Genomic DNA, 12052 nt, shown 5'->3' with positions numbered 1-12052 from the left:
GTGCTGGTAAGAATGACACTGTGAGATGGAGGATAAAGTAAAGTTAAACCATTTTATGGCTGGCTGAGTAAAATTTCATTGAATGACAGGCATTTACTATGACTTGGTTGAAGCGTCGTGGCTGTGGTAGCTTTATTTTTCCTGTGGGCCTCTGGGTTTTACTGAATTCAAATATGCTCGAGGTTTTGGAGGCAACTGGATTGAGTGCATCAGTCTCTTGTGATGTCCTATTAATTTCTGCTACTCTTGTTGCATGCAACCCATTCTTTCTGCAAGCTGAAGCGTTGCTGTTGGAAAGTTTGTTGGTGGATTTCCAGTTATCTGGGTACATCAATCAAACCTTTGGAGGGGATGGGAAGCATCCTGGTAATGGCAGCAACAGGCAAACTTGAAGAGGGTTAGATCATGTGTTGTAAGGTGTGATGATGCACAAATAAATACCAGAGGTGGAAGATATAACCTCGGAGTGTGCACACTTGTACGTTGTGACTTAAACTGCCTTAAAAACAAACAGCAATCTTTACCTTTGTAGGTATTTGCAAACACAAAAATGTCATTTCCAGAACTTCATGTAGTTCCTGCTTGTGAGGAACTCAGTAACCAAGAGTTTGCTGTAGTCTCTGACATTGTAGCAACTCTTTTGCTAATATTTTTTCCCTCCACTCAACTGACGAGGAGGGCAGATTTCGGGATGTTTAATACAAAGAAAATGGCATTTCAGTCTTTGGTAATGTAACACTGCATAGAGTTATCACTTATCAACTGACAACAACCTGGTATCAAGCACACAGAATATAGAAACTGCAAATGGAAAATTCTTCTTGCTTCAACCCACTTCCTTTTGTTGCACCAGGAAAGGAAATATTTGTATGGAAGATACAGTTCTTACGGTGAGTGACAGATTACCATCTTTGCCCATGCACGTGATTCTTAATATATCTTCAGATATATTCAATCGAGCATGTGGGTGTCAAAATAAAGCAAAATAATACATAGTTCTTCCAAACAGCTCTACTTTCAGGAGGCTTATTGGTGTTGTCAGTTGTTACATGATGAGATGCACCAACTGCATAGTGTGTATCCACTCTAGTTGGAACTAAAAGAGAACCGGTATTCAATATTCAATGTGAGTTACAGTCATGATTGTCAGATCAAAGTAACATCCTGTCAGTTCTAATTTGCTGCTATTTTCCTGAAATTTTAAAGGGCAGAATCCTTCAGTGTTCCTATTCAGGTGTCAGATTTGCATTATAACAAATTCAGCCTGTTACCTTCTGACATCTTGATATGTACAGCCAAAAAATATACATTATTAAAAATTATGGAACATGCCCAAAAATACCATGGAAAGTGGCAAATAGAAATAATTGTAACTCCTAAAACTACTGAACTGATTCTGTTCTTTTCTTGGCTTTATTTTTATGTTTCTGTCAGAATACAAGATAAGTGAAAAGCCAAACCTGTGGTTGACGTCTCAGTTACTTTTAGCTAGCTTTAAACTCTGAAATGATTTAAATTCTGAATGATTGAAGTCAATAGATGAAAATTGCCCTCGTGCCTGTCTGAATTTGTTTACTCGAGGATCATTTTTCTAAATACACTGGTTGCTAAGTCACTGGTTGCTATAAACTTGTGGGTCGCTGTTGGAGGTGATGGAGTTGGCATACAGACATTGGAGATGGGTCTTCCACATTAAGAATCTGTATGTGTGTATGTATTGTTTTGCACACGTTGGTCCAAGCACATTAGCAGTTTGGTAGCTGCAAGGCTAAGTGCCTCACAGCTGAAAAGCGTGTGCAGAAGTTCTGAGCTGAAAAATATATGAGCTAAGAAGCTGGAAGGATGTGGTCATGGTTATGGTCGTTAAGGCTGTTTGAGATGTCACTACTTTCAAAGATACCATAATATGTAGAATTGAGAGCAGGAGCCATGTGTGGGTATGTTGTCTACATCAGCGCGTGGTTAGAGAATTTAAATTAAATAGATTTTTCAGCAATAGGTTAAACAAAGAGAACTGGCTTCTCATTAAGCTGTGTAAGTAGCACTTTCAGGTTGCTTCTGCTATCAGTGTGAAAGCTGCTCACTGTTCAATGGTAATAAGCAGCAGGGGACGGTAACAGCATAAGCTGCTCCAGGAGTATTATCAAGATGATGTCTAGAAGCAATCTTGATATAAGCACCGAAGTACCATTGTGTTTCTGGGATTAATATGGGCATACATTCATCTGCTTACATTCCCTCCAATTTATTTCCTTGCAAGTTGCAAAACTGCAGAACAAATGTTTCAAACAGAGAGAATTCTAAGATCCGAAAAGAATAACAACATAAGCAGAAGGCACTCAGTGATGCCAGTAAATTCTTTATGGCTGTGACTTATTCATAAACATGAGCAGATAAGTATTCAAGGGGAAGAAAGGACTAATTTTTAAGTGATTGAGGCAAAATTTCTCTGCACAAAATATACACAGGGCTCCTAAGCGAATCTAGCGATAAGGGTAAAGTGTTGTTTGAGAGAGAAGGAGCTGACACAAATTTAATGGCAATGGAGCAATCCAGTGCACACAGCCAACACGTGCTTTATTTAAACAGAGGCATTTAGGCTGATCTGCTCATTTCCTAGGGTTAATAAAGGTAAGTCTCAGTGGTTCACAGGCCTTCTTTATAACCCTCAGCTAGGTTTGTGCTTGTACAAAGGACAAGAATACAGTGCTGGAAGCTAGCTTAAAGGATTGATTGTTCCCTCATCTTCCTAAAGAGTCAGTGGGGGTAAGGCAGACAGCCATCAGGAAGTGAGAAGGAAGACTGCAGACAACAGTCTCTGATACGGGCATTGGTTTTTGATTCTAAGGGATGGGATTTGTCCAAGTATGAGGCCTGGTGCTGCTTTAGAGTAGAAACACAGTAAGTGGTGTAGCATGGCTTCATTAGAATCATTAGGATTGGAGAAGACCTCTATGATTACCAAGTCCAACCCCAGGCCATCCCACCATGCCTACTGACCACGTCCCTCAGTGCCACATCTCCACGGTTCTTGAACACCTCCGGGGATGGTGACTCCTCCACCTCCCTGCACAGTCTGTGCCAATGCATCACCACTCTTTCCAAGAAGAAATTTTTTCTTAATATACAACCTGCACCTTCCCTGGTGCAGCTGAAAGTCATTACCTCTTGTCCTATCAATCCTGTATCAGAATGGTCCTTTTCTTACCTCCTGTTCTACAGACAGTGTCAAAAGGGCAAGTGTGCAGTGCACCAAGGAACCAGATCTCTGTATGGGGAGATTAAAAACAAACTAAACACCAATGGGTTTTCAATGGGGTGGTGTGTATGTCCGTGAGAGGAGTTTTACAGTGTGGAGTAGCCACTGCATCAAAGATCATGCCTTTAAAATGCACTGACAAAGGCGAAAGGAAGGAGCTCTGTTTCCCATTTTTATGGAGGGGGAAATGGAGATTCACACTGAGGAATAGACTTGTCTGTGGTTTTGTCTTTGGCAGAGCTGTGAATTTGGGAAACTGGTTTCAAGTCCCACTTGTACACAGTGTGTAAAACAAAGCTATTCTTCCTCACGCCTAATCAGCTAGCAATTACGGGGATGGAGCAGGAAAAGACAGGTTGGAACAGGATGCCAAACCAATGCAAAGATTTGTTAGCAATTTCCTTTCTTACTTAACTGCATAAATAATCAAATGTGAACACTGGAAAAGCTCAGATATTTCCCTCGGGACATAGGCTTGCCTTGCATGTTTAAAATATTTATTTATTTGAGCTGTCAATGTTTCTAACTCTATCAAGGCTGAAACAACCACAGAACCTGCAGATGAAAGATGGGACTTGAAAAGGAAAAGAAAGCAGTGTGTTAGGCCCATTTAATTTAAATGTGCTGTATTAAATCTAAAGCTCTGTCTCCACAGTGTCTGTGCAGTTTGGCTCCTTATTAGTATTACTAAGAAAGGGAAGATATTTTAGAGCAGGCATGGTTTAGATTAAGTTAATTTAAGTTAGTACAGTGGTTTAGAATACCAAGGCACTTTTGTACTGATCTCATTGTACTCCAGTGCAAGAAAAGCAGCTGGGTGTGTGACAGCAGTGCTTTGAAATGATAACTGAGCCACTCTGCTTCCATATCTCCCGAGAATATGGGAAGAGGTGTTGCCTGGTGGTGCAGAGAATAAAGAACAACGAAGGGCAACACAGTTTGCCCTGAGACAGCAGTAAGTAGGTCAGCGAGGCACGGTCCTGCCCCTGATGTTTGTTCTGTGTGTTTTGATGGAGCACCACTGAGCTGTACAAGTGGGGATCTTAGTTCTTGTCCATGTGAAAAGCCAATGAGCTGCTGCAAGCCATCAAACCTGGCAGGTGCTTACACATTGCTAAACAGCTTTGGAAAAAAAAAAAAACTCATCAGGGAAGAGAACCTTTTATTCATCTGCCAGATCCTCTCAAATAACAAAGTGCAGTTGTGTGAAGGATTTTCGAGTCGCCACTTTTGGTACAAAACACCACCCTGATGAGAGGGTCCTTGTTAGAGGAGCCTGTCCTTTGTTAAAGGCTGGGATAAAAATAAAAACCGAGCTGGCCTTCATTTTGTTTCTTTGAGAGATTTTCCTTTATGTCTTGTCCACGTTTGTGTGGGACCTTTCATTTACGGGTCAGCGACCTGTGGCTGGGATTTCTTGGTGGCACCTCAGTCAAAGCAGCAAGACCTCATTTTGTGGATTAATAAAATCTCAGAGTTCAATTATTCATGATATCAAAGCTATTTAGAGGCAGAAGAGTGTTTCTGCTCTAGTTCCATCCACTTTACTGGGATTTTGCAGTTAGTCCTAAACTGAATGTTTTCCTTAGGCAGGAGAAACATGAGAACAAGTGTGAAACTAAACATGTGAATCTTTTAGAACTCTATGTATCAGGTTACTGAGAGAACAACAGATTTAAATATTACAGTCCTCCCACCCAGGAATCCTTGCAGCTGCTCTTTTGTCCAGCTTCCATCTTTTAAGGTAAATGAAAGGTTGCATGGAAGCTGGGTAACAACCTTACTTGTACTTAGATGGGACTGGATGTGGAAGCAGTGTCACTGGGCAAACTCCTTTTGCAGTCATAATTCTATGTGGATTCTAAAATGGATGCCCAGAAAGCAAGAGCATTTGTTCTCCATGTACTTGCAATCCCTGTAGAAAACTCGGAGTTAAGCTGTTATTTCTTTGCTGCTTCTCTTTTCCATAGCCCGAGTTGCACTAAGGGAAAGAGACCACGTAGAAGATGCATTGTAATCAGTGAAACTTCCAGACACAAATATTAGCGACAGTTTCATTCTTGCTTAGTTATTTTTTCAATGGTGAAAATATAGTGGATGTTAGATAATGATCTTCTGGTAATTGCCTATTACAGAGATGTTTTAAGTTAATGAACAATGAGTTTGGGGGTTAGTTTTCAGAAGAGCTTGCTTTTCTTTCTGTGCTAGCATGAGTGATGCCCATTAAGGGTATCTATGGAGCACTTAATGAAAGGAAAGCTGTTGGATGGAACCATCCCGTGTAATGAGATTATTTCAGCAGTTTACTCCTTATAATACGTTAGCATGAAAAATTAGAATTTGGGGCAGGTGTGAAAATCCGTTGAGTTTCCCTGCAGATGTAATCCATGCACCGGGGGAAATTTTCTTTAAGGGTATGTTTTTGTGACTGTATGAAGTGAAACCAAAATGATGCACGTTCATAAAGGGTCATCTAAGTGTAAGTTATTTGTCAAGATAAATTAGAAGTTATATTTATTCTGCTTGACATGAGCTATTAACTGGAATTTCTGGTCTAATCAGTTATTTGCATTCAGAGAAGAAAGTGATTGTGAGGTCAGGTTTCCTTTGGAGTCAGATTTATTATAGTCTGTAGTTTCTTCAGCCAGTAATTTACCCCAAACACCCTCTCCTCTTCTTCCCCAGGAGACCACATCTATTCCAGGGCAATTGTTTTTCTCCCACCAGCCTGAAATCAACTCCACTGCTCACACTGTCCTGATAAGTGACTGCTCTTTGGGATTGTGTTCCTTGTTGCTTTATCTTCCTAAAACAAAAGATGGGTTCGTCTGAAAGGAAGACAGCCTGACATCTCTCAGGCCAGTGGAGCTTCCTTTGCTCTCCAGCCCCGTAAAGCTGTCCCCACTATTTACCACGTACGCTCCCACTGTGTCCCATATGCTTCAATCATAATGCTTAACTCTGTGGGCTTTTTTTAATTTAAAGTAGTGTCTATTGATACCCTGTTGATCTGACACAAAAGCAATATGCCTATTTTGTCGAAAGGGCGGACTGAGAGACTGCTGGGGGTGTGTGGCTCTGAGGACATGACACTTCGCATTTCTTTATGCTCGTTAGACAAAAGAGGGCATAATTAGACTTCAGGCGGGCTTCTGTCATAAAGCAATCGGAGGGGAATTTCTTTATATGTCAGGTTTGCAACAGTGTCTTCTATAGCTATAAAATGTACTCAAGTATTTCCAAGACCTGGTTGGCATTGAACTTGATGTGAGCTTTGTGTACCCACAGCTAGAGGCCTATCGTTTGAATGCTACATCCATTTGCTGTTTTTATTCCATTGTCATGTGTGGGTTTTTTTTGTCCATTATCGCCGCAGCCATGTTTTGAAATCAGTACTCCCCTCCCGTGGATCTATTGCTTTGCTGTGTGTGTTTTGAGACCGCTCGCGCTGCATATCAATGGGATTTAGGATGAAACAAGAGAAGTCCTGGGATTTTTGTAAGCCAATCCCATCATCTGTCTTTTGTAAGCTTGGAAAGCTGTCAGTCTGTGCAGAAAACATACTGGCAGGCCCGGCCACTGCCTTGCTGCTGAGAGGGTTTCTGCAAGGACAGCCAAAGTCATGCAGTGAATCCTTAAACAAGCCAGGGAGGAAAACATTGGAGTCAAGGGAAAGTTTCTCCTAGATTTTTGTGGTGCTTTTCACTTTCTGGGAACATCCAGTCGCAAAGGACAAAGCAGGGAAGGATGTCAAAGCTCGCTTTGCTAGAAATCTCGGTGGCATTTTCCCTAAGTTAACACCCTCAGCACTCCTTTCAGATAGACCGCTGTCTACCATCTCACAGCCCTTGGTATTTTGAATTTATTCAGGTTTTAAATAGTTGAGGGAGGGAGAACCAATTTTAAGGTCAACCACTACAAGTGTGTTGTGAAGAAAAGAGATGAGTTGCTGTCAGAAGATGGATGGCAAACGCTTCTGGATTGGACTGGTTGAAGGTTGTGAGCTTCTCCTGTGACCACGGATTGAGTTTCTGTGTGTAGGTTGTGAAGAATAACCAGCGTTTGTACTAACTGCTGGGGAACAGCTTCGTTACAAGGTGGTGCTTCTGAATAGCAGGACAACGGTTGCGTTGGTAGTGCTCCCTGGGATCAGCATGAACCTGCAGCAAGAGAAAGAAAAAATGCTGCTTTCTGCTATGCACTGTGTTAATTAACTGTCTTCAAGGTAGGCCTGGGATATGTTCCTCTTGACAGGAGTCCAAGGCCTCACAAAAGCAGGGCTGAGAGTTTGAGGCATCGCTGGGAATCTGCAGGAGCTTTATTGTGTTAAGTCTGCAAATCCACTTCCAAATGGTTTAACGCTCTGCGAAACTAGACAATTTGTAAAGCGGTCTTTTGAACTAATTGAAGTTAACTTGCCACAAATTCTAGCTGTAGACAGGTCTTAAAAGGCAGATGTAGCATGGAGCTTTGTTTCTAACCACATATAATGGCTACGGTGCTAATGATTTCATGGGTCCTTGTCCACGGGAGACTTGTTTGGAGAAGTCTGATTCAACCCTACATTATGAACAAAAAGGGTACAGAAGACAGGGGTCTTATTTTTGTTCTGCTTTTTTTTATCACTGCTTTTTTTTTATTAATTTTTCTTTGAGAGGGAATTTCTAGACAGAAAGAAGTAAGACCCAAACCTACCAAACGAATGAGACAAGAAGGCTTGTAAATTCCAGCTGGGCAAACAAGCCACCTTACTGACTAAGTGTTATTGTTCAGAAGTCTCATGAATGTGGCCACTCATTTAAAGACTGAAATCTCAGTTGGTTACCAACGAAAGTGAGCTGGAAAGCTCAGTCATTGAACGCAGAGGAGGTAGTGCAGCAGTGGGAATTTTTTGAGCTTTTACTTCTATGTTGGAGATTGTAGAAGCTGGTTTGAGGTACTCAGAGACTTCTTTTGTCACTGTTTTGGCTGAGTTTGAGATGTTTCACACAGCCCAGAATCTGGGCCAGCACATTCCAGCTACTTTAGTGTTGTCAGTTTATTCTGTCACAGAAGCATTTCAAGCTGTCAGCTGAGGTCAGAGCCCCAGGCTAAGCGAGGTGCTGCCAGCTCTTATCGTTATGCTGCCTTGTTCCAAGCCTCATCATAGAACCATGGTATCATTAAGGTTGGAAAAGACCTCTAAGATCCCCAAGTCCAACCCCAACCCATCCCACGATGCCCACTGACCATGTCCCTCAGTGCCACATCTCCACGATCCTTGAACGCCTCCAAGGACAATGATTCCACCATCACCTTCTTAGGCAGCCTTTGCCAATGCATTACCCCTCCTTCAGAGAATAAATTTTTCCTAATATCCAACCTGAACCAGCCTTGGCTCAGCTTAAGGCTGTCGCCTCTTGTCCTGATATAGGTAGCCTTGCACAAGGATCCCTGTTTTTACATATACTTTCATGTCCTGCATTGTTTGAAAGGGGAAACATCCTTTAAAAGCTAAAATTTTAAATACAAATTAAGAAAAATAAAACTGATATTGGAATGTGTTTTCATTTTGTCTCTCATCTCTTATTCAGGCTTTCCTGAGAGCTCTGACTGATGATAGCATGGGGGGGACAAACCTTTCTAGAAGGCCTTGTAGACATGGAGGGCAGAAGTGGGGGAGATGGACTCTCCTGGATGAGGGCCAACATTCTCCCCTCTGCATCTGAGTTCACATTTTTCATGTTATTGAGGTCTGCATTGGTCAGAGGTTCAGCAGAGTTTTTCCCTTCTAAGTCGCACACACTCCTGTCTGTCAGATTTCTGACTTTGTTGTGTGTTTGTTCTGCCACACTGCAGCGTGGAAGCACTGTTAGCAAGCAAGAGCTCAGGGAGCAAATCTCCCCCACGCCTCTTTGTCTTTTGTCTTTTGTCTTCATACATTCTCTTTTCTGACAACTCTGTGACAGTCTTGCAAGAATTCAGAGAGCAGTGTGTGGATGGCCATGCAGCTACTTGGGCAAGTGCCATGCATTGTCAATGTTTAAACATTTGACCCGCGTCCTAAAGGCAAGGGGAAAAGAGATTAGGTAATGTATGTTAGATTAGGTAATGTATGTTACTTTGCTAATGTCAAAGAGGACCCTTGGAAGGCATACGTAAAGTATGTGCACAGAGGCATTGCATCAAATATTTTTTTTAAATATTTTTTGTCTTCAGCGTCTACATTGGATTATTTTCAGTTTCTTTCTTCTGCTAAAATACAGCGTGGGCCAAAACACTGATGTTAAATGGTGCAGCTCCAGTAAATGCACTGGAGCAACTGGCCTGACTCGATTACTGCAGATGATAAAGCAGTGAAATAAATTTGCACAAGAAAAAGGAAAGGTAAGGAAAGGGGAGAAGGAGTGGAGGACAGGGCTCTCATTGCCACCTTTCAAGTCAGTTCACTTATGGCAGTGACAATTCAGGCCACTTGAAAGGTTCCTCCACATTGATTCTGTCCTACTTACTGGAAGGTGTGGTTAAATATCTAATTAGGTATCAGAATTGCTCGTTCTGCCTGCCTTGTTGACATCATTTGTTTATCTTTGGTACCTGGACGATGTTTTGGTGCAATCAGCTTGGAGATGTTTAAGGAAATGGTCTATGTGATACTGAGGGACGTGGTGTATGGGCAGTATTTGTAGTAGGTGGATGATTGGACTGGATGATCTTAGGGGTCTTTTCCAACCTTAATCATTCTATCTCACTCTCATGCCATCTGAGATTTTCTTATAATATTTTTCTTCCAGGTAGTTGTCAGGCACGGAAAGTTATTAACTTCTGGAAATTATTAACTTTTCAATCTCAGATCTCCACGTTTTCTGAGTAATTTGAATTCTAGCCTTGTATCCTTTTTGTTTATTAGGAGATCACAGATGATTGATGAATTGCAAACACTGAGTAATGTATGTTCTCCGGGACTCATTAAAACTTAGGATGAAGGTCCTCCTTTTATTTACCTCTTTCCGAAATTGACATTGCCCTAAATAAAATCTTCTGGCAGGATTTCCTGCAACTTGGAGCATTCTGTCACCTCAAATGAATAAAAATTACAATTGTTCTGTTATTTTCCATCTAGCAAAAATTAGGTCCTTGTCTTATATTTAAGTTCACACCCGATGTCTTTTTTTTTCCCCCCTTTTCTCCATTTCTGATGCTGTGCCTATCACATGATGGCATTGCCAGGCTGTACTGAGTACTTATAGCAGCTTTCAGTCCATCCACATTTTTCAAAGTCCTGTCAGACTCTGAGCTCATCAGTATTCGTGTAGGTGTAATCGCACCTGCAAAATTTGAATTACCATGTTGATAAGTCTGTGACAGAAATGGACTGTGACTGAACCTGGTACAAAATTGATAAGCCCTTGCAGGGAAGAATTGGATAAAAGAGAGCCACCTGCTAATGCACACTTGTTTTGAACCGGGCAGATATAAAACATGTCTCCTTGACATCCCCATTCCCAAAGCATCATTCAGAGATCATTTGCATCAAGAAATGGAAGGAGCCCTTCAACCCCTGGGTGTCTGGCGATGCACTAAATTGCTGAGCCTCTACCTGCTGGGGTCTGGCCTCTGCCATGAGGTTTTGGAATTCCATAGGAGCTGCAGGGTACAGGCGTGGACATTGCTGGTTATATGTGAAGGTAGCATGGCTTTTCCCTTAGGAAACACAGATTTACCTTTTTGAATTGCCAATTTATCAAAATAAAGAGTGTCAGCAATCCTAAGCAGCGCTCAACCTCACTGATAAACTGAATATAGGATTTCTTCATGAGATCATTGGAACATACGGAAATACAGAGCCTTTCTGCTGCTTCACATGCATGCTAAAAAGCCTTACAGCCTAAACTTTGTTAAAAACAAAACAAAAAAGCCTTCTGACCCAAACTACTTGCCTGATTACCTAAAATACACGTAGCTCAGACTTCACTCTTTGCAACAGATATTAATTTTCATTGCTATCTAAGCTTAAAATTGATAAAGTGAAGGTCAGTACCAGTTCTGAAGTTGTGGTTTTGAAGGCACTGTTGTCTTCCAGCTCAAAATGATGGCTGCAAATCTCATGTTCCTGTTGCATCACAAAAATAAAGAGCAATTCACAAAGAGCCCCCATGTATTGTTGCTAACTATATCTTTGGTGATTAGTGAAAGGGTCCTGTCTTCTGTCAGAAGGCTTAATGAAATGTTAATTTTCACTACTAATCAACTTGAAACATAATGGCAGCAGCTCACTAATAAATAAATGAACTCTATGTTTGCCCTGTGCTGCTCTGGAAGATGTCCAGGTTCTTCCCTGTGCAATTCATCTCTCTTGCAGAATAGAGGAAAGCAGCAGCTCAGCAGAACGGACATAAATCCATCATGTTTCAAACAGTGTGTGGCCAATTAAATACTTACCCAAGTCCCGTTTTAGCCTTAGAAATATGTTATATCATTGCAGGTTTTCTTCTAACTAGCTCTGCAAGGGTTGCCGGCCCCCAGATCTTCCAGGATCTTTGAATAGGTGAGTGCAGAGTCTGTGTTTGGAGGAAGCTGCAGCAACTCTAAGTTTGTATAAAGCCCTTGCCATGTAGTGAACAGAAAATGTTTGCTTAAAGGTTGTGCGTTTCAATCTAACTCAGGCACATTACCTTAATGCTTGCTTCCATGGTCTGTTAAAAGCACTGAGTTAGAGTCAGTGTGATCTGGTGAGGAAAAGGTGGAAAAAGGGGAAAGAATTGCTGGATCTTTTTGCTTTCTTTCCTCTGTAACTTCGGCTGCTGTGTTGCT

General features: G+C 41.5%; 1 protein-coding gene across 5 annotated transcripts in view; it reads left to right on the top strand.

Moving 5' to 3' along the window:
- The window catches only part of LOC107054988, a 173144-nt gene that overhangs the window by 44263 nt on the left and 116829 nt on the right, over nucleotides 1-12052 (top strand). The gene's annotated exons all lie outside the window — the stretch shown is intronic.

The sequence above is a fragment of the Gallus gallus genome, chromosome 22, assembly GCF_016699485.2.
Source record: "Gallus gallus isolate bGalGal1 chromosome 22, bGalGal1.mat.broiler.GRCg7b, whole genome shotgun sequence".
Lineage (NCBI taxonomy): Eukaryota > Metazoa > Chordata > Aves > Galliformes > Phasianidae > Gallus > Gallus gallus.
The sequence above is the reverse complement of the archived record's forward strand: the minus strand, read 5'-3'. Positions and strand labels throughout refer to the sequence as shown.